Here is a 20,784-nt window from a genome sequence, read left to right as displayed (position 1 = left end):
GGGGGGATGACAGTGGCCCTACCTAAGCGGGGACATCAGCCGAGTAAGAGGGCGGCCCAGCGATCTTAAGAACTGGGCCCTAGCAGATCCGAGGAGCCACACCACAGAACAGGAGTCATACACATGCCACATAACAGACACCGCCAACTGCATCAGGAACAGGACAGGGCACACCTCCAATTGCATCAGGAGCAGGACAGGGCACACCGCCAACTGCATCAGGAGCAGGACAGGGCACACCGCCAACTGCATCAGGAGCAGGACAGGGCACACCGCCAACTGCATCAGGAGCAGGACAGGGCACACCGCCAACTGCAACGTATAGTCAAAACACGACAGACTCCACCCAATTCAGATTTTATAATTTATTGCTAGTGTGGATGTTACAACAAGGTTCATTCCGTGATATAGACCAAAGGCGGCTGTGTTTATGGGTCTTTTCTGTTTACTGGATTGCAGTAAAATATTGCGCAGTTTTTCAGGATCCTCCGTCATAATTCTTTTTTTTTTTTTTTTAAACGTATTAAAAAAAAAAGGGAGTCACTGGGAAAAAACAGTTCATAAAAAGAAGGGTTTCAAGATTGCTGAACGTCGAGGGTCTCTTCACTGTCCGCCAGCCTTCCCGTTCTCAAGGACATCAGATCTGCAGGAAATGAGAAATCAGCAGGTTAACAGTCACATCCCACCATTATTACTGATTCCTAGATCCGCTCAACCCACTTACAATGACCACTACTCCCCCAACCTGGACAGAAGAATTAGACATACATACATACAGGCATGCACGCACGCATGTATACACACACAGGCATGCACGTATACACGCATGCACGCACGTATCCACGCACGCACGTATCCACGCACGCACGTATACATACACGCACGCACGCATGCATGCACACAGGCACGCACGCACGCACACAGGCACGCACGCACGCACACAGGCACGCACGCACGCACACAGGCACGCACGCACGCACACAGGCACGCACGTACGCATACAAGCACGCACGTACGCATACAGGCATGCACACATGTACGCATACAGGCACGCATACAGGCATGCACGCATATACGCATACAGGCATGCACACAGGCACGCACGCATACAGGCATGCATGCACGCACGCATACAGGCATGCATGCACGCACGCATACAGGCATGCATGCACGCACGCATACAGGCATGCATGCACGCACGCATACAGGCATGCATGCACGCATACAGGCATGCATGCACGTACGCACACAGGCATGCACGCACGCACACAGGCATGCACGTACGCACACAGGCATGCACGTACGCATACAGGCATGCACGTACGCATACAGGCATGCACGCACGCATACAGGCATGCATGCACGCACGCATACAGGCATGCATGCACGCACGCATACAGGCATGCATGCACGCACGCATACAGGCATGCATGCACGCACGCATACAGGCATGCATGCACGCACGCATACAGGCATGCATGCACGTACGCACACAGGCATGCACGCACGCACACAGGCATGCACGCACGCACACAGGCATGCACGTACGCATACAGGCACGCACGCACGCATACAGGCACGCACGCACGCATACAGGCACGCACGCACGCATACAGGCACGCACGCACGCATACAGGCACGCACGCACGCATACAGGCACGCACGCACGCATACAGGCACGCACGCACGCATACAGGCACGCACGCACGCATACAGGCACGCACGCACGCATACAGGCATGCACGCACGCATACAGGCATGAATGTGTGTACGCATACAGGCATGCATGCACGCATACAGGCATGAATGCGTGTACGCATACAGGCATGCGTGTACGCATACAGGCATGCATGCACGCACGCATACATGCATGTACGCATACAGGCATGCATGCATGTACGCATACAGGCATGCATGTACATATGAGCAGATGCAAGCAATGAAAAATGTGGCAGATGCAGCAGCTTACCTCGCCGAGTGACGTCAGGTGGTGTCCTAGCGAAGCGAAATTCCTCTCCAGAAGAGTCGTCCTCTCCAAAAGGCGGGGGGCAAATGTGAGATCAGCACCTAAAACGCCCATCTCCGGTTCCGTACGTTGTACAAAACGCAGCCAAATGTCAGGTTCCTCTCCACACGAGTCGTCCTGTGGAAAACGGAGAGCATATCACCACATGCAAGCGAAAACCTGCAAATATGCGCATATCAGCAGATGCAAGCGAAAACCTGCAAATATGCGCCAAATATGCGCATATGAGCAGATGCACGCGATGAAAATTTGGGCAGATGCAACAGCTTACCTCGCTGAGTGATGTCAGGTGGTGTCCTAGCAAAGCGAAATTCTTCTCGAAACGCGTCCAAACGTCAGGATCCTCTCCACACGTAATTTTGCAATAAGGCGCACAAATCTGCAAAAAAAGACAGGTTGCGCCAGGTGGCGTCGCGCAAATCTCAGGTGACGTACTCACCACACGTAGCGCACAAATCTTGGGTGTTGTCTCCACACGTAGCGCACAGCGCACAAATCTCAGGTGACGTGCTCACCACACGTAGCGCACAGCGCACAAATCTCAGGTGACCGCGTCTCCACACGTAGCGCACGGCGCACAAATCTCAGGTGACCGCGTCTCCACACGTAGCGCACAGCGCACAAATCTCAGGTGACCGCGTCTCCACACGTAGCGCACAGCGCACAAATCTCAGGTAACCGCGTCTCCACACGTAGCGCACAGCGTAGCGCACAGCGCACAAATCTCAGGTAACCGCGTCTCCACAAATAGCGCACAGCGTAGCGCACGGCGCACAAATCTCAGGTAACCGCGTCTCCACACATAGCGCACAGCGTAGCGCACGGCGCACAAATCTCAGGTAACCGTGTCTCCACACATAGCGCACGGCGCACAAATCTCAGGTAACCGCGTCTCCACACATAGCACACAGCGTAGCGCACGGCGCACAAATCTCAGGTAACCGCATCTCCACACATAGCGCACAAATCTCAGGTAACCGCGTCTCCACACGTAGCGCACGGCGCACAAATCTCAGGTAACCGCGTCTCCACACATAGCGCACAGCGTAGCGCACGGCGCACAAATCTCAGGTGACCGCGTCTCCACACATAGCGCACAGCGTAGCGCACAGCGCACAAATCTCAGGTAACCGCGTCTCCACACGTAGCGCGCGGCGCACAAATCTCAGGTAACCGCGTCTCCACACGTAGCGCACAGCGTAGCGCACGGCGCACAAATCTCAGGTGACCGCGTCTCCACACATAGCGCACAGCGTAGCGCACAGCGCACAAATCTCAGGTAACCGCGTCTCCACACGTAGCGCGCGGCGCACAAATCTCAGGTAACCGCGTCTCCACACGTAGCGCACAGCGTAGCGCACGGCGCACAAATCTCAGGTGACCGCGTCTCCACACATAGCGCACAGCGTAGCGCACGGCGCACAAATCTCAGGTGACCGCGTCTCCACACGTAGCGCACAGCGCACAAATCTCAGGTGACCGCGTCTCCACACGTAGCGCACGGCGCATTAATCTCAGGTAACCGCGTCTCCACACGTAGCGCACAGCGTAGCGCACGGCGCACAAATCTCAGGTAACCGCGTCTCCACACATAGCGCACAAATCTCAGGTAACCGCGTCTCCACACGTAGCGCACAGCGTAGCGCACAGCGCACAAATCTCAGGTAACCGCGTCTCCACACGTAGCGCACAGCGCAGCACACGGCGCACAAATCTCAGGTGACCGCGTCTCCACACGTAGCGCACAGCGTAGCGCACAGCGCATTAATCTCAGGTAACCGCGTCTCCACACGAAGCGCACAGCGTAGCGCACGGCGCATTAATCTCAGGTAACCGCGTCTCCACACGTAGCGCACAGCGTAGCGCACGGCGCACAAATCTCAGGTAACCGCGTCTCCACACGTAGCGCACAAATCTCAGGTGACCGCGTCTCCACACGCACAGCGCACAAATCTCAGGTAACCGCGTCTCCACACGTAGCGCACAGCGTAGCGCACGGCGCACAAATCTCAGGTAACCGCGTCTCCACACGTAGCGCACAGCGCACAAATCTCAGGTAACCGCGTCTCCACACGTAGCGCACAGCGCACAAATCTCAGGTGGGTACTCACCACACGTAGCGCACAAATCTTACTCTCCCATCTTGTAAATTGGGGAAAAGGCTCCAACCATCAGCTTGCTTCCTCCGTAGATCAATACTGTTCAAAATCCGCGGGCAAATGCAAGGCACGGTGACGTCACAGCCCACGTGACGCGCGGGCACAGCTCATCGTGCACGGCAATGCGCGGGCACGCCGCTGTGTCACGTGGTGCCGATTCCAGCCAGCTGATTGGCTGAATCGGCCGCGCTGTAGAACTGCGGCAGAATGTGTTAATATGCCTCCCGTACCTCCACCGGGGTAGATGCTGGAATGGAGGGGCTCCTAGGAGGTCTGAGGACAGGAAGTCACATGGTCTGAGGTCACATGACTGCAGCAGGTGGAGCTTACTAATAATGCAGGTCTGTGGAGAGAGGAGGCTGCTGGGAGGGCTGTACTTGGGATGCAGGAAGGAATGGTGTCGATTCTTGATAAGGAGAGCACCCAAAAAGTGTGAGGAGACACCTAGGGGGTGAGTGGGACAGGAGATGGCAGCGTCTCCCCAAGGAGAGACTACACCCCTCCTGACCCCCATTACAGGCTTCTCACCAGCTAAGCCAGAAGATTACTGCACACTGATGAGGGGCAAACAGGAATGCAGGAAGAGTTGGTCTTGTTGCCCCCCAGGACTTACCTTCCTCTGTGTGAGGATGCTGCCCCCTCCTGGTCGGAGGGTCCCAGTCCTTCACCCACCAGGATCTCTCTTCCTGTGTGTGAGGATGCTGCCCCCTCCTGGTCAGAGGGTCCCGGTCCTTCACACCCAGGATACCTCTTCCTCTGTATGAGGATGCTGCCCCCCTCCTGGTCAGAGGGTCCCGGTCCTTCACCCCCCCCCCAGGATTCCTCTTCCTCTGTGTGAGGATGCTGCCCTCTCCTGGTCGGAGGGTCCCGGTCCTTCACCCCCCCCAGGATTCCTCTTCCTCTGTGTGAGGATGCTGCCCCCTCCTGGTCGGAGGGTCCCGGTCCTTCACCCCCCCCCCCCCCCCCCCCAGGATTCCTCTTCCTCTGTGTGAGGATGCTGCCCTCTCCTGGTCGGAGGGTCCCGGTCCTTCACCCCCCCAGGATTCCTCTTCCTCTGTGTGAGGATGCTGCCCCCTCCTGGTCGGAGGGTCCCGGTCCTTCACCCCCCCAGGATACCTCTTCCTCTGTGTGAGGATGCTGCCCTCTCCTGGTCGGAGGGTCTCGGTCCTTCACTCCCCAGGATTCCTCTTCTCCTGTGTGAGGATGCTGCCCCCTCCTGGTCGGAGGGTCCCCGTCCTTCACCCCCAGGATTCCTCTTCCTCTATGTGAGGATGCTGCCCTCTCCTGGTCGGAGGGTCTCGGTCCTTCACTCCCAGGATTCCTCTTCCTCTGTGTGAGGATGCTGCCCCCTCCTGGTCGGAGGGTCCCGTTCCTTCACACCCCCAGGATTCCTCTTCCTCTATGTGAGGATGCTGCCCCCTCCTGGTCGGAGGGTCCCGGTCCTTCACCCCCCAGGATTCCTCTTTCTCTGTGTGAGGATGCTGCCCCCTTCTGGTCAGAGGGTCCTGGTCCTTCCCCCCTAGGATTTCTCTTCCTGTGTGTGAGGATGCTGCCCCCTCCTGGTCGGAGGGTCCCGGTCCTTCACCCCCCAGGATTTAGTATCCCCCTGTGTCCTCAGTGTAGATCCGGCTGCAGTAAAGGACTCTTATCTAAGGGCCTTTTATACCTGCAGATACATCGCTGGTCGTTCAACCAGAAATCACTCAGAATCGTTCCGTGTTTCCCATTCGCCGTATAAGTGAGACGGAGCGACCGAGCGCTGATTAACCCTTTATACCTGCAGGGAATGAGCGAACAGCGATCAATGCTTGTTCTCCGTTCGCAGTCAGACTGAACGATTATCGCGCACTATGTCTCGTCTGAACTATTCTTTTGACGGTGTGAGGTACTGAGGGGCATGATAGTGGATGGTCGCTACGTCCCCCCTAGGTTCCGTTATTATGCCTAGTGGGGCTGGAGGAAGTCCATGTCCCGCTGTTTGAGACATGAAAATCCAGGAGTGCAATGTAATCTCCAGCAAGTAGTTGCTAGAGGTTTTTCTTTAAAAGTCTTTGAGCCTGGATTTTTGGAATGGATGACAGGTTGGTAGTGGGGCCATCCATTCCACTTCCTCCACTCCAGGTTATGTGTAAGGTTAATCAGCACAGATGCTGAGGCTGGGCCAGGAAGAGGTGTATAGAAATAGCAGTGTGCACTGACACAGGGGAGACTGGATGGCTGCTGGACCCAGGCAGCCTGAGATACCTGCTGGAGGTAAAAGCCCCGCTGTGTGGTGCACCTACTGAACGTGACCTGTACAGGCAGGGACTGCCTATTTTCCTAATGCTGGACTGTTATTTTCTTGCGTGAAGCTAAGGCTGGATTTGTTTTGATTTTCTGGACTGAAATAAACGCAGGTCACGCCTGCACTTGGACTTTACATACTTGTCTCCGTCTCTGACTGCCGCAAACCCGCACTCTACCGAGCTGTCTTCCCACAAAGGGTTATCATTCTGTCTACAATCGCCCTGCGGGCGGCTTCACACGGGCGGTTGTGATCGCATTAAAATGCTCGTGCGTAAAACGCAGAGAATAGAACCCCCTCATAATAATGGGTTCCTTCTCGTTTCCATTATTTGTCCTGCTCTATTTCATGTGCATTTCAGTACCGAAGGTCTCCATAGAAGCCTGTGGGGTGCGCAAATGTGAAGAGATTGCGTGCAACACTGCTCAATTCTGCTAAAAATAGAGCATAAATGGGACTCATTAGGCTAAACAGCCCTTTAAATCATGGTGTGGGCATGTCCCACCACATGTGACCATACCCTACATGCAGAAAAACGTACAGTAAAATGGGCAGCTGCATGCAAAAGTGTCTGCGCAAACCAATCGCCCGTGTGGAGCCCCCTTTGTCTATAGAAGTTACTCCTTTGTCCATAAAAGTGCTATTCAGAATGCTGGACGGACGCCATTCTGATCAGTGGGGTCCGCTCAGCACTGCTTGGGTCCCATATGTGCCTGATCGTGACGATCCAGGAGCTCCAACATTTTCGGTGTTTGACTTCGAGGTTAGAGGCAAATAATGAAACATGACCAGAATGAAAGCCGCACGAGTGAACGGAGCCGTACAGCTGACCATTGCTTTTTGCCTTAAAGGGGTTGTCTTGCGCAAGCAAGTGGTGTTAAGCACTTCTGTATGGCCATATTAATGCACTTTGTAATATACATCGTGCATTAAATATTGGCCATACAGAAGTTATACGCTTACCCACTCCGGTGTTGGCGTCCCCGTCTCCATGGCGCCGACCGAAGCCTTCTTCTCCCTCGATTAGACGCGCTTGCGCAGTCCTCTTCTGTTCTGTTGAATGGGGCCGCTCCGGCGTGCTCGCGCCGCACAGGTCTTCTGCGCATGCCAACACACTTTGGCCTACTTTAGAAAACTACTTGGAAACTTTGACGAGTCTACCGTGATGGTGAGCGGCGATGCTGCAATCATTAGTGTCACCATTCCCCTGCTATGCCTGTTGAGAAGTTCCCTGCAAAGCATAAAGGCTGATGCTTTGCGGTCAGAGGCGGGGGAAGACAGTATGTCACTGGATAGTCAGAGTACCCTCATGTCTATATCTCAGCGCGTTGAGAAGGGGGTAGGAGTCTGAGGAGGAAGAGACAGCTGGGCCCACTGCAGAGGGTACCCATGCTGCTTGCCTCTCATCCATTCAGCGTGTATGGCCTGAGGAGGAAGAGGAGGAGGAGGATCCTCAAAGTGATCTTCCTAGTGAGGACAGCCATATGTTGCGTACAGGTACCCTGGCACACATGGCTCACTTTATGTTAGCATGCCTTTCTCGTGACCCTCGCGTTAGACGCATTCTGGCCACTACGGATTACTGGGTGTACACACTGCTCGACCCACGGTATAAGGAGAACCTTTCCATTCAAGAAGAAAGGGGTTTGAGAGTGATGCAATACCACAAGGCCCTGGTGGACAAACTGATGGTAAACTTCCCATCTGACAGCGCTAGCGGCAGAAGGCGCAGTTCTGAGGGCCAAGTAGAAGGGGAGGCGCGGAGATCAGGCAGCATGTTCAGCGCAGGCAGGGGAACACTCTCCAAGGCCTTTGCCAGCTTTTTTGGCTCCCCAGCAAGACTGTGTCAGACCTCCCCAGTCCAGACTGAGTCGGAGGGAGCACTGTAAGAAGATGGTGAGCGTAGCGGATCGTACCACCATCCTCCGTGACGCCTCTGCTCCGTACAACTCCTCGGTGTCAAATCTGGACACGTGGCCTGAACTCGCGCTGTATGCCCTGGAGGTGTTGACTTGCCCTGCAGCTAGCGTCTTGTCAGAGAGGGTGTTTAGTGCAGCTGGGGGAATCATCACGGACAAGCGTATCCGCCTGTCAACTGACAGCGCCGACAGGCTTACACTCATAAAGATGAACAAAGCCTGGATTTCCCCAGACTTCTCTTCTCCACCAGCGGACAGCAGCGCTACCTAAAGACCTTTGTCAATCTGTGTATAATATTCGTCCTCCTCCTCCGGCTCCTCCTACTGAAACCTCTCGTAATCACCGCGAATGGGCAATTTTTCTGTGGGCCAAAAGGCTCATATAACTTTTCTAAATAATGTTTATCTGTTTCAATTCTCATTAAAGCATTGAAACTTCCACCTGAACCAATTGTTTTTTAGACTGGGCTGCCTCCAGGCCTAGTTAAAAATTAAGCCACAGTACGCAAAGCGATTAATGGGTTTCACCTGCCCTCTGGGTTGGGCATGGGCAATTTTTTGTAGGGTACATTTGTACTGTCGGTACACCAATTTTTCGGGCCCTCGACTACAATGTAATCCAAGTAATTTTTATGGGCTTCACCTGCACTCATGCTAAACCACTGTGTCTGGGGTTGGCCTACACTTTTGCTACAGAAATGTAACTCTGTTCTGCCTAGCTATACTTCTGCAACAGTAATGCTAGAGGGGTCTGACTATACTTCAGCAACAGAAATGTAATTTCGGTCAGCCGATACTTCTGCTCCTGAAATGTTACCTTGGTTGGTGTATACAGTTACTACTGTAATTTTACTAATACTGGGCTCTGTCAATACTGCTTCAACGGAAATGTTACTGGGGCATGTCTATACTGCTATAACAGAAATGTAACTAATAGTGGGCTCTGCTCATACTGCTTCTACGTAAATGTTACTGGGGCCTGTGTATACTGCTACTACTGAAATGTTACAAATACTATGCTCTCCCTACACTGCTGCCAGGGAAATGTTTTTCTGCTGCTTTGACAATACTGCTTCTACATAAATGTTACTGGGGCCTGTCTATACTGCTACTACTGAAATGTTGCAAATACTATGCTCTCAATACACTGCTGCCAGGGAAATGTTTTTCTGCTGCTTTGCCCATACTGCTTCTACGCAAATGTTACTGGGGCCGGCCTATACTGCTACTACTGAAATGTTGCAAATACTATGCCCTCCCTACACTGCTGCCAGGGAAATGTTTTTCTGCTGCTTTGTACATACTGCTTCTACGTTAATGTTACTGGGGACTGACTATAGTGCTACTACTGAAATGTTACAAATGCTGTACTCTCCCTACACTGCTGCAAGGGAATTGTGAATCTGCTGCTTTGTCCATACTGCTTCTACGTTAATGTTACTGGGGTCTGTCTATACTGTTATTACTACTGAAAAGCTACTGCACTCTGTCAATACTGCTGCAAATGAAATGTTACTGGGCTCAGCCTACACTGCTGCAACGGAAATGTTAAAGGGGTGTGTCTATACTGTTACTACTACTGAAATGTTACTGGGGTCTGTCCGCACTGCTGGAACTGAAATGTTACTGGGGTCTGTCAATACTGCTGTAAATGAAATGTTACTGGGGTCTGTCTATACTGTTGCTACTGAAATATTACTGGGGCCTGTCCCTAATGATACTACTGAAATGTTACTGGGGTCTGTCTCGACTGCTGGAACTGAAATGTTACTGGGGTCTGTCAATACTGTTGCTACTGAAATGCTACTGGGGCCAGTCCCTAATGATACTACTGAAATGTTACTGGGGTCTGTTTGCACTGCTGGAACTGAAATGTTACTGGGGTCTGTCAATACTGCTGTAAATGAAATGTTACTGAGGTCTGTCTATACTGTTGCTACTGAAATGTTACTGGGGCCTGTCCCTAATGATACTACTGAAATTTTACTGGGGTCTGTCTGCACTGCTGGAACTGAAATGTTACTGGGGTCTGTCTACACTGCTGGAACTGAACTGTTACTGGGGTCTGTCTATACTTATACAAGTGAAATGTTACAAGGGTCTGTCGATACCATTACTACTGAAATGTAACTGATACTGTGCTCTGCCTATATTGCAGCTATTGAAATGTTACTGGGGTTCGTCTATACTGTAACTACAGAAGTGTTAATAGGGTCTCCCTAGACTTCTGCAACATAACTGTTAGTGGGGTGTGCGTATACCTTAGCTACAGGAGTATTACAGGGTCGGTGCATACTTTGGGTGCACTAAGTGTTCCCATCGCGGTGTTCCACGTACATGGCCCAAAAAAAAAATTACCCAGTCTGACTAGGGCATGCAGTGTGGGCCGAAGCCCACCTGTATTTAATCTGACATTACGTCAGCTGTGCAGGGCAATGCAATGGGATTTATTTATGTATCGCCGGTGGCTTCCTGGGACCCACCCATGCTGTGGGTCTACACGGACTTCACATTAGGGAGTGGTACCTGCCTGTGTCGACTTCTAAAAAACCCCAGTCTGACTGGGGCATGCAGTGTGGGCCGAAGCCCACCTGCATTTTATCTGACGCTACCTCAGCTGTGCAGGGCAATGCAATAGGATTTATTTATGTACCGCCGGTGGCTTCCTGGGACCCACCAATGCTGTCGGTTCACACGGAGTTGTACCTGCCTGTGTCTACTTATAAAGAACCCCAGTCTGACTGGGGCATGCAATGTGGGCCGAAGCCCACCTGTATTTAATCTGACGTTAGCTCTGCTGTCCAGGGCACTGCAATAGGATATATTTATGTACCGCCAGTGGGTTCCAGGGAGCCACCCATCCTGTGAGTCCACACGGACTTCACAGTAGGGAGTTGTACCTGCCTGTGTATACTTATAAAAAACCCAGTCTGACTGGGGCATGCAGTGTGGGCCGAAGCCCACCTGTATTTAATCTGACGTTACCTCAGCTGTGCGGGGCAATGCAATGGGATTTATTTATGTACCGCCGGTGGGTTGCAGGGAGCCACCCAGGAGAAGAGGCAGCGGTGTGTCCTGCAGGCAGTGCTTGTGCTTAATGGAGGTAGTGTGGTGCTTAGCTAAGGTGTGGCTTACTAATGAGGGTTTGTGCGAAGTAAAAATTGTTGGGGACGGGGCCCACTCTTGCTGCTATTGTGGCTTAATAGTGGGACCTGGGAACCTGAAATGCAGCCCAGCATGTTGCCCCTCACCTGCCCTATCTGTTTCTGTGTCGTTTCCATCACTTTCTTGGGTTTTGCAGATTTTCACCAATGAAAACCTTAGAGAGCATCGGCGATATACAAAAATGCTCGGGTCGCCCATTGACTTCAATGGGGTTCGTTACTCGAAATGAACCCCTCGAGCATCGCGGAAAGTTCGACTCGAGCAACGAGCACCCGAGCATTTTGGTGCTCACTCATCTCTATTCTCTATTTATTTGTATACCCAGAATTTGTGATTTGGACACATTTACTTTATAATAGGAGACCGCAGAAAATTGTGAAAGAGTTGAGTATACATTACGAAGGGAAGTCGTAGGTTTTGTTAATGTTAGTAGTATATCATCTGCAAATAAGCTTATTTTATGAGGTCTTGTGCCGGTATGTACCCCATGTATATTGGGGTGTTGTCTGATATATTCTGCTAAAGGTTCTATCACTAATGTAAAGATAAGTGGGGATAATGGAAAACCTTGCCGGGTTCCATTCGTTATAAGGAAAGAGTCAGAGAGAGTACCGTCCACTAAGACTTTAGCTGAGGGGGAAGTGTATAATGCTTTAATTGCTTTAAGAATATTTCCATCAAAGCCAAATATTTCAAGAACTGAAAAGGCATAGCCCCAATGTAGCCTGTCAAAGACCTTCTCGGCATCTAGAGCAAGAAAAATGGCAGACATACGTGAGGAATCTAGCTTTGACATAAGATTCAGAATTCTTCTCGTTCCATCGGTGCCTGTCTCCCTTTTGTAAAACCTACTTTGGTCTGAATGTATAATGTCTGGCAGAATTTTTAGAAGTCTTTGGGCTATAATTTTTGAATAAAGTTTCGTGTCACAGTTTAATAAAGAGATAGCTCTGAAATTGGCTGGAGACGAAGGGTCTTTACCTGCTTTAGGGAGGGTGACTATCGTAGCTTCTAGCATTTCTTTCGGGAGTTTGCTTTGTGTTATACCTTGATTGAATGCTGAAGTCGTATGGGGGGGTTAAGATATTAGCAAAGTGTTTATAATACTCATTAGAAAATCCGTCTGGACCTGGGGAGATGGGTTCACTCAAGGAGCTACTCTGGGCCTCTGAAATGGATGGGAGGTTAACTTTAGATAGAAATGACAAGATCTTTTGTTGTGTTAGTTGGGGAGTGGAGATATCATCTTTTAAATTATATAATTTTTTATAAAATTTACTGAAGCAGTCGGCTATTTGTTTTGGATGGAATATTTTTTCCCCTGGAGTGTCTGGGCATGAAATAAAAGGCACCTTTGCTTTTAGATTCTTCTTTTTAACTAATCCTGCCATCATTCAGGAGGGTTTGTTATTTGATACATAATAATTTGCTCTAGAAAATTACATGGACTTGTCAAAATTTTCTAGTAAGAGATTACGCAGTTTCTGGCGTAGCTTGAAAAGATTGTGTTCCGAGGGGGAGGATTGAAGAATTTTTTCCAAGTTTGATATTTGAAGGAGCATTTCAGATACCCGTTATTCCTTTTCTTTTTTTAAATTTGACACTGTTCCTAATGAGTACTCCCCTGATAAAGGCCTTATGTGCATTCCAGACCATAAGAGGTGAAACCTCCGGAGTGGAGTTATTGCTAAAATATTGTTTTAAAGCCTCAGAGATACTTTTATGATGTTGCGGGAGCCCCATCAAGAAGAGGTTGGCCCCTCCTGCATTGTCAGACCAAGTGGCAGTGCCAATTTTTGCCTCTGTAACGCAAGGTAATGACCATCTATCTACCAATATGAGGTCTATTCGAGAAAAGGTTCCATGTCGAGGGGAGTAAAAAGTATATTCTCTAGAAGAAGCATTTAAGCATCGGAATACATCAAAAAATGCCTCTTTCTGGAGCCAGTGCTGGAGGGTGGGGGTTTTCCTGGGGAGATGACATGAAGAATCTATATCTCTATCCGGAATGAGATTAAAATCCCCACAAATTATTAATCTGCCTTTTTTATGCCTCCCGAGTTTCTTAATTATTTTGTTCAGAAATCTCATCTGTGCGGAATTAGGCGCATATATATTTAGTAGAATAACAGGTGCAGAGTTCAATTTACCCGATAGAAGTATGTATCTTCCCCTAGGATCCTGCTGTAAAACTGAAATTTCCATGTTGATAGTGTCTTTGATCGCAACCAGAACACCTGCTTTCTTTTCAGATGCACTGGCTAGATAGATGTTGGCAAATTTGTTATGGGCTATTTTAGGGCATGCGGAGACATAAAAATGAGTTTCCTGAACACAAACAATATCAGCGTTCTTAGCGAGAGCTTCTCTCCACATTGCTGACCTTTTGAAAGGAGAGTTCAGCCCATTGGCATTTATGGAGACAAGCTTAACAGCCATATATAATACATACAATGCCATAAAATTATGTGGAATTGCTCGGATGTCTTCTATTTACAGATAGAACAAACATTACTGTAAATACAATCTTAGACTCTTTCCAAAGAATCATAGACATTTAGAACAATTCAGAGCAACAAGCTCGTAAAGCATAAAATAGGTCTTGTACGTGGGGGTGGGGTGGGGGGGAATGATCACACAAGTCCATAGAACAAGAAATTTGGGCTTAAACTTGGGGGTAGTCCCCATGTCTGAGAACTACAACTGAGATATCAGAAAGTCCTTCTTGGGCACCATTGTTAATATTCAGTGACCTAGATCGTTGGATGTAGGGTTTTTCTCGTGGGTTCTAGGTCACCTAGACGGGACTGCAGTTGTGGTTTCAGAGATGCGTATACCCCAGGAGGACAATATGCTAGTCGCTTCTTCTGGATTAGAGAAAATGTGGGTGATTCCATCTCTTTGAATTATTAGCTTAGGCGGAAAACCCCATTTATAGGGATTTTTTTTCCTGCCTGAGTGCACTTGTAATAGTTGAGAGTTTCTTTCTTGCCTGCAGAGTAGTTTGGGATAAATCTATGTAGAGACGCACGTCGCCGAAAGGTGCTGGTAGCTGGTTTATTTTCCGAACCGCCTCTTTTATGTCAAAATGCTTTTATTGCAACTTTTACAGTACAGATGGAATAATTGACTTCATTTCCTAAATTTGCATTGTTATTGTACAGTCAATATCTATATGTCTAATCACTGTATTCTTGTATAATGGCATCATGTACTGTTTAATATAAAACAGAATGATATATCCTCAGAGACTAAGCTTGTTATTATATTCATAACCAGCATATTTCTTTTAACTCTTCCAAACTGAAAATCCATGAACTCTTGATAAACTAGTCTCATAAACATGTGGAGGTTAGATCACCTCCGAAAGATGAAAAAATAAATAAATGAAAATTAATAATAGTAAAAAATAATAATAAAAGGGAAAAAAAGAAAATTAATATAATAATAATAATAAGTAAAAATAAAAGGGGAGAACAAAACAAAACATAAGTTGGTCCCTGAGGGAAAACCCTCACATAGGTTAGGGTAAAGTGGGCGAGAAGCAAAGAGAAAAGAAGGGGTGAAAAGAAAGGGGTGTAGTTAGATAAGGGAAGTGGGAAGGGAGGAGTGAGAAGGTAAGAAAGAATGACGAAAAGAGCGGTCAAGAAAAGGAAAGAGAGAAAGAGAAAAGCCTCAAATCCGTATCAGTGTTGTCAGATCATCCCGGCCTTACTTAAAGGGGTTGTCTCGCGAAATCAAGTGGGGTTATACACTTCCGTATGGCCATATTAATGCACTTTGTAATATACATCGTGCATTAAATATGAGCCATACAGAAGTTATTCACTTACGTGCTCCGTTGCTAGCGTCCTCGTCTCCATGGTTCCGTCTAAATTCGCTGGCAGCTTGCTTTTTTAGACGCGCTTGCGCAGTCCGGTCTTCTCCTTCCAGCACGAGCCGCTTCAGTGTGCTCGCCGCTACAGCTCTTCTGCGCATGCGCAGACGAGCTGTCACTGCTCGGGAGCACACTGGAGCGGCCATTCAGTACCATCCTCTGTTAGAGGAAGGTGCAGAGCCGCCCAGCTGTCCCGAGAAGCCGCCCAGCTGTCCCGCTGTCCTGCCGTCCTGCCGCCCAGGTAAGTGATGGGCCGGGGGGGCTGCCGCTGTGCCGGGGGGGGGCTGCCGCTGGGCCGGGGGGGGGGGGGCTGCGCCGGTTACCTGCTGCCTGGCGGTGGGTGACTGTGTGCCGTGGTCGGCCGCGTTCAATCCAGGGGTCCGGTCAGCGGCTGCGGGGCATCTGGTTGTCAGGGAGACACAGCTGGTAGCGTCTCGGGAGCGCGCACGTCGGGCTACAGCAAGCGATGGGAAAAGAGCCGGCGGCCATCTTGGGAAAATTTTTATAAGTTGCTGAAACGCTGGAACTGTAAGTACAAACCAGCTAGAAAAGTCATTTACAGGGGGGCTTAGTAATGTATGCTTAATTAGGGGGACTGGGAAAAAAAAAATTCACTGCTTCCTCGAGACAACCCCTTTAAGAGTAGGTCGAACCCCATTTGCCAGCCACTGTTCAAACCTAGCTGACTTGCAGAATTACAGCTATCCCTCCCATCTCGGGCTCGCATCTCTTCCATGCAGGCAATTTTATCCAACGCCAAAAACCAACCCAAAGGTGGTGGAGGGGACTGGGATCTCCAGAGCTGAGGGATCACTATTCTCATGGCTAGAATAAAGAACCTTAGAATGTTCCTCTTATTAGTGGCAATGGACCCTGGTAGGATTGACAAAATAACAATTTTCGGGAAAAAATGATAACGAACCCTGGTTTAGGGTATTGTATAGATCCTCAGTCACCTTCCAAAGTCCACAGACTAATGGGTATGACCACCAAATACGAGTAAATGTACCTCTCCCTTTTAGGCATCTCCAGCACAGGTCAGATGTGCCCTGATGGAACCTTGATAGTCGTGTCGGGGTGCAATACCACTTTGTGAGCAATTTGTAATTCAGCTCTTGGTGGGAACCTGAAGCCAACATTTTGTGAGTCAGGAGCAAGGACCTAGCCCATTCATCGTCTGATAAGGAATGTCCCAGTTCCCTTTCCTAAGCTCTCTGAATCCCAGCTCCCAAGTCCCGCCCCCCCGGCCACCACTCTCTGAATGATGCGAGCTAACACATAGCTCCTCTAAAGGGGTGAGAGGTTTAGCTAGGTCTGACAACATAGTAACATAGTAACATGGTATGTAAGGCTGAATGAAGACAATGTCCATCTAGTCCAGCCTGTCTATCCTACTGTGTTGATCCAGAGGAAGGCAAAAAACCCCAAGGCCAGAAGCCAATTAGCCCTTTTGGGGAAAAAATTCCTTCCCGACTCCCTAGTGGCAATCAGATTGTTCCCTGGATCAACCCCTAATAGTTCCTACCTTCCTATATACCCGGATTGACACTTAACCTAAGATTTATATCCTGTAATATCCTTCTTCTCCAGAAAGACATCAAGTCCCCTTTTAAACTCCTCTATGGATTTTGCCATCACCACTTCCTCCGGTAGAGAGTTCCACAGTCTAACTGCTCTTACAGTAAAGAATCCGCTTCTATGTTGGTGATGAAACCTACATTCCTCTAATCGTAGCGGATGTCCTCTTGTTACCGTCATGGTCCTGGGTGTAAACAGATCACGGGAGAGATCCTTGTATTGTCCCCTCATGTACTTATACATGGTTATTTGGTCGCCTCTTAACCTTCTTTTTTCTAGAGTAAATAGTCCCAATTTGGATAGCCCCTCTGGGTATTCCAGTCCCGTCATTCCATTTATTAGTTTAGTTGCCCTTCTTTGAACCCCCTCAAGCACTGTGACATCTTTCCTGAGCACCGGTGACCAGAATTGTACGCAATGCACCCCAAGACTTTATTTGCCTTTGCAGCAGCTGACTGGCATTGGTTACTCCAGTTTAGTCTATTATCCACTAATACCCCCAGATCCTTTTCCATATCACTTTTCCTCAGCGGTACCCCATTAAGTGAATATTGGTGACATCAGTTTCTCCTGCCCATGTGCATAGTCTTACATTTTTCAACATTGAACTTCATTTGCCATTTTCCTGCCCAAGCCCCTAGCTTATCCAGGTTCGTTTGTAGCCACACATTGTCCTCCGTTCCATTAATTATATTGTATAATTTTGTGTCATCTGCAAATATTGATATTTTGCTGTGCAGCCCCTCTATCAGGTAATTGAGAAATATGTTGAACAGAGTGGGGCCTAATACTGAACCCTGTGGCACCCCGCTAGCGACTGTGGTCCAATCAGAGTACGAACCATTTATTACCACCCTCTGCTTTCTATCATTGAGCCAATTTTTTACCCACTTACAAACGTTTTCGCCCAGTCCGAACTGCCTCATTTTGTATATTAGCCTATTATGTGGCACGGTGTCAAAGGCTTTAGAGAAGTCCAGATATACAAGATCAATAGATTCTCCCTGGTCCAGCTTAGAGCTTACTTCATCGTAGAAACTGATCAGATTTGTCTGACATGAGCGACCCTTCATGAATCCATGCTGGTGAGGAGTTATTCCCTTATTCTCCTTAAGGTACTCATCGATGGCGTCTCTCAGAATCCCCTCAAAAATTTTTCCCGTTACTGAAGTGAGACTTACTGGCTTGTAGTTTCCAGGCTCACTTTTGCTCCCTTTTTTGTAAATTGGAACCACGTTGGCAATGCGCCAATCCAATAGTACTACACCGGTCTTGATAGTGTCCAGAAATATTAGGTATAGCGGCCTAGCTATCTCGTCACTTAGTTCCCTTAGTATCCTTGGGTGTAATCCATCTGGGCCCGGCGATTTATCAATTTTATTTTTCTTTAGACGCTTCCGCACCTCCTCCTGCGTTAGGTATGAGATATTTTGTGAGGGGTTCATTTTATTCCCCTGCATCTCGTGTGGCATTTCCTTTTCGTTTGTGAATACACTTGAGAAGAAACTGTTTAGTAGATTTGCTTTCCCTTCGTCATCATCAATGATTTCTCCTGCATTGTTTTTTAAAGGGCCAGCGCTCTCCCTGCAAATCCTTTTGCTGTTGATATAGTTGAAAAATAGCTTCGGGTTGTTTTTGCTCTCTTTGGCGATCTGTCTTTCTGCTTCCTCCTTGGCAGTTTTGATCTTATCTTTGCATATTTTGTTTTTTTCCCTGTATGATTTTAGCGCTTCTTTGCTGCCTTCTTGCTTTAGTAGTTTGAACGCTTTCTTTTTTTCGTTTATTGCCCCTCTTACCGTCTTGTCGAGCCACATTGGTTTCCTTTTAGTTGAGTTTCTTTTATTTTTAAAGGGAATGAACTGCTCACATGAGGTGATTAGGATCCTTTTAAACTTTTCCCATTTGTCCTCTGTACCGTTATTTTTGAGGATGTTGTCCCAATTAATGTTACCGATAGTAGTTCTAAGCTCATCAAATTTTGCTTTACTAAAGTTTAGTTTCTTTGTCGCTCCTTGATAAGGCTTCCTATTGATTGACAGCTGGAAGTTGATTATATTGTGGTCACTGTTCCCCAAGTGCCCCTCAACCTGCACCCCCATTATACGTTCCGGTTTGTTGGTTAGTACTAGGTCCAGAATGGCCCTCCCTCTTGTTGGTTCCTGCACAAGTTGGTTCAGGTAATTGTCTTTAATTACTCTCAAGAACTTATCACCCCTGTGAGATTTGCAGGTTTCCTTCTCCCATGTTATATCTGGATAATTAAAGTCCCCCATGATAATTACTTCGTTGCGCTTAGACACCTCTTCTATCTGCCTTAGTAGTAAGTTTTCAGTTTCTTCTGTTGCTTTTGGTGGTCTATAGAAGACCCCTATCAAGATTTTGTTATTTTTTCCTCCCTGTATTTCTACCCACAGAGATTCCACCTGTTCGTCTCCTACCCCTACATCCTCCCGTAGGCTCGGCTTCAAGTTCGATTTGACGTACAGACATACCCCTCCCCCTTTCTGGTTCCTTCGGTCTCTTCTGAAGAGATTGTACCCCTGCAAATTCACCGCCCAATCGCACTTATCATCAAGCCATGTTTCCGTAATTCCGACTATATCATAGTTTTCATCAGTCATTCTCGCTTCAAGCTCACCCACTTTACCAATCAGACTTCTTGCATTCGTGGTCATACAATTTATATCATTTTTTTTGTTTTTTAAATTCGTTTTGTTGCTATTCGTACTTATGGCTGATCTGTCAGTTCTAACTGTACTAACCCCACCCCCTGCTCGACCCCCATTCCCTTTGCTTGGACCCAGATCGCTAGTTACACTGGCTACCCCACTATTTCTCATTTTACCCTCCCCCCAGTCCCTAGTTTAAACACTCCTCCAGCCTTCCAGCCATCTTATCCCCCAGCACAGCTGCACCCTCCCCATTAAGATGCAGCCCGTCCCTACGGTAGAGCCTGTAGCCGACAGCAAAGTCAGCCCTGTTCTCCTGGAACCCAAATCCCTCCTTCTTACACCAACTCCGAAGCCACTTGTTTACCTCCCTAAGATCCTGCTGCCTTTCTAGCGTGGCTTTAGGTACAGGTAGTATTTCCGAGAAAACTACCCTGAAGGTCCTCGCCCTGAGCTTGGACCCTAGGTCCCTGAAATCATTTTTGAGGGCCCTCCATTGACCTCTAACTTGTTCATTGGTGCCAACGTGCACCATGACCGCTGGATCCTCACCAGCCCCTCCCAGTAATCTGTCAATCCGATCCGCGATGTGTCGAACTCGAGCGCCAGGAAGACAACACACCGTTCGACGATCCCGGTCTTTATGGCAGATTGCCCTCTCTGTCCCCCTAATAATTGAGTCCCCCATCACTAGAACCTGTCTAGCCTGCCCTGCGCTCCCCGTCCCCGTCTCAGTGGAGCAGTCATCCCCCTGGCGTTCAGAGGGCCTGTCGTGCTGCAGCGGTGCTGGCTCTGTAATGGCATCGCCCTCATCTGCCAACGTTGCAGACATGTTGGGTTGTGCCAGTTCAGGACCAACCTCCCTGGATCTATTCCCTCTACGCCTCCTTCTATCTGACACCCAGCTGACTGCCTGCTCCCCCTGCACTTCCGTACTACCGTCCGCCCCCGCCTCTACCCCAGCGAGTGTCTGCTCAGTGAGCACCAAACTCCTTTCCATGATGTCAATGGCTCTCAGTGTTGCCAGTTGCTGATTTAGATCCAGAATTTGGGCTTCTAAATGTGCGACGTGCACGCATCTTGCGCAACAGTATGCACCCTCGATCG

The 20,784-nt window shown here is 49.0% G+C and overlaps 1 long non-coding RNA gene across 2 annotated transcripts; it reads right to left on the bottom strand.

Moving 5' to 3' along the window:
- Positions 1 to 350: 350 nt before the first annotated feature.
- LOC136629229 (uncharacterized) lies at positions 351 to 4,421 on the bottom strand. Of its 2 annotated transcripts, XR_010792917.1 has the most exons (4): positions 4,138 to 4,421; positions 2,298 to 2,405; positions 1,970 to 2,143; positions 351 to 643 (listed from the first exon to the last, which is right to left on the bottom strand). It is a non-coding gene; the product is annotated as an uncharacterized lncRNA (long non-coding RNA). The 2 variants fall into 2 exon arrangements; XR_010792916.1 differs by lacking the exon at positions 4,138 to 4,421 and having other exon boundaries at positions 2,298 to 2,579.
- Positions 4,422 to 20,784: the final 16,363 nt, after the last annotated feature.

Source organism: Eleutherodactylus coqui, chromosome 5, assembly GCF_035609145.1.
Source record: "Eleutherodactylus coqui strain aEleCoq1 chromosome 5, aEleCoq1.hap1, whole genome shotgun sequence".
NCBI lineage: Eukaryota > Metazoa > Chordata > Amphibia > Anura > Eleutherodactylidae > Eleutherodactylus > Eleutherodactylus coqui.
This window is presented reverse-complemented; position numbering and strand designations above follow the sequence as displayed.